Below are 2,500 nucleotides of genomic sequence, written 5' to 3'. Positions count from 1 at the left end.
TCTTGCTTTCGTTCTTGCTTGCTTGCTTGCTTCTTGTTCCTCCTCCTCTTCCTCCTCCTCCTCCTCCTTTTTCTTCTTTTTTTCTTCTTCTTCTTCTTCTTCTTCTTCTTCTTCTCTTCCTTTACTGGTGATGGTGGTAGTAGTCGCGGCGGCGGCGGCGGCGGTGGTGGTGGTGGTGGTGGTGGTGGTGGTGGTAGTGGTAGCAGCAGCCAGGAGCACAAAAACAGTTCCTATGCTCTGTTGAATCCTTTAATTGTTCACCGGTGTTATGTTGAGACTCGAAGGGACCTCCAGGGATATCAGCGGCTATCGAGAGTACATGCTTCCTTTGTTGCCAGCACCTCGTCAACGCCACCTGCTTAGTTACACAAGTCCCCATCGCAAAGGACTGCATTCTGAAACATTTCTGGCCTCACCTCCACTACTCTCAGAAGCCTCTAGTTGTAGTTACACGGTTTTTCTTTATTTTTTTCCCTTTTTTTCGGTTCTAATGACAAATCAACAACATTTCCGTATTATCAACAGGAGAAATACCAATGAGAACCCGGCTGTTCATATCTGTGGCCTTTGAAAACAGTCGTGATGAGATGGCAAGGGCGTCTCAGAATACGAACCTGAGAGAGAGAGAGAGAGAGAAAACCTCCAATACACCGGGGTCCTCTTCCTCAGGTTACGGGAGGTTCTGGGGAAGGGACGGCTAGGGCCACCCACTACGAGCTTCTGTGACGCAATACTCTGCAGAGGGACGTGGACTGGTTAGAGGAAAGGAAGTCACTGCAGTGCTGTTGGGTAAGGGAAAGATGGCTATCGTTAGAATGGGTGATGATTGGAGGGGTGTTTGTGTGCTCGTGTGTGGGGAATGATAGGAAGGTGTTATGAATGCAGTGGAGAGGACAGAGGGTTGTTGTACGAGTATATAGTAAATAGCACCCTGAATATTACTGCTGTTGCTGCTGCTGCTGCTACTACTACTACTACTACTACTACTACTACTACTACTACTACTACTACTACTACTACTACTACTACTACTACTACTACTACTATAACCACTACCACTTTACAACCACTACACTATGGCTAATAATAATAACAACACGATGAGGAAACCGAGGCCGGAGTCACAGGCAGGATACATGACCACCACCACCATCATCACTACTACCACCACCACCACCGCCGCCGCCACCACCGCCAGGCCCTGTGAACATAATGACGCGTGCCACTCCCCAGCGACGCCTCCATTGGGTCACTACTTCTCCACGCCGCGCCACCCACACGTTCACCTGCTTCCGTTATCAATCCAGACACGCAGTAAAGGCGGCGGGAACAGGTGCGGCAGTCCCCATCAGCGGGGCACGAGCACTTCATTAGCATTAACTAGGGGAAGATACACCGGTTGGACAATCTGGAGTCTGGCAGCGTGCGAGGAAGAACTGGCCTTGATATCATCACCAGATTTCTTGCTGTTAAACTTTATGGCCACTGCTGCTGTTGCTCCTCCTTCTCCTCCTCCTCCTCCTCTTCCTCCTCCTTCTGCTGTTGTTGCTGTTGCTGTTGCTGTTGCTGTTGCTGTTGGCCAGGCCCCGTGTGTCACTGGTGCGGGTTCCTGTCTTGCTTCTGCTCCCCAGCCGGTTCTCTGTGTGGTTCTTTGCGTGTTGCTTTGCTCTCTTACTGGGTTCATACGTGTGGAGTTTTAGCTTGTATTCTGTAAGATGCTGTCCTGACATACCATTTTCATAATTTTGTTCTCTTATTTTCTGTCAGTTTCTTCGTCCTTTAACTTCCTCCTAGACTCGTGTTCTTAAAAATATCGTGATCTTAAGTTAGGTCTATTTCCAAAACCCGCAGATTATTATTATTATTATTATTATTATTATTATTATTATTATTATTATTATTATTATTATTATTATTTTTATAGTTATATTCAAATGATTTTTTGAAGACACCCTTGGAAACACCAGTAGCGTCCACTAGAGACTGTTACATGTAGTGTAGATAAGACAGTGAAGTGTTGGAATATATGGAGCCTTGTAATGTGCGATCTTAGCAATAGATGGCGTAGTGTTGTCTTTGTTATACCCAGTCAGTCACTCGCTCCTGTCTTGTCTAATATTCGTACGTAAAAAAAAAAAAATATCCTTTTACTTCTCAGATTATTCTCAGGATCCTCTGCTAGAGTACGTTATCTTTATCAGTCTCTAGTGGAGGAAGTGTTAGTAGTAGTAGTGTTAGTAGTGAGAAGTAGTAGTAGTAGTAGTAGTAGTAGTAGTAGTAGTTGTGGTTGGTGCGGGCGCTCATAACCAAAGATCAGGGTGGTTAAGTGACATAAGTATGCTGGTTCTCTCTCTCTCTCTCTCTCTCTCTCTCTCTCTCTCTCTCTCTCTCTCTCTCTCTCTCTCTCTCTCTCTCTCTCTCTCTCTCTCACAGGACACGGCCGCAGCTAATCCCTGCCTCCCTTGTCACCTCACGCACCACGTCGGCAGGCCGGCCCACA

General features: G+C 46.5%; 1 protein-coding gene across 1 annotated transcript in view; it reads left to right on the top strand.

The window, feature by feature from the left end:
* Nucleotides 1-2,500, top strand: part of LOC135106887 (protein bowel-like) — a 49,405-nt gene that overhangs the window by 34,716 nt on the left and 12,189 nt on the right. Inside the window, 1 exon segment of the mRNA XM_064016262.1 lies at nt 670-789. The gene's annotated coding sequence lies outside the window, so the exon portion shown is untranslated.

Source organism: Scylla paramamosain, chromosome 14 (assembly GCF_035594125.1).
Source record: "Scylla paramamosain isolate STU-SP2022 chromosome 14, ASM3559412v1, whole genome shotgun sequence".
NCBI classification, from domain to species: domain Eukaryota; kingdom Metazoa; phylum Arthropoda; class Malacostraca; order Decapoda; family Portunidae; genus Scylla; species Scylla paramamosain.
Note: the sequence above shows the minus strand (reverse complement) of the source record. Positions and strands in the feature narration are given on the sequence as shown.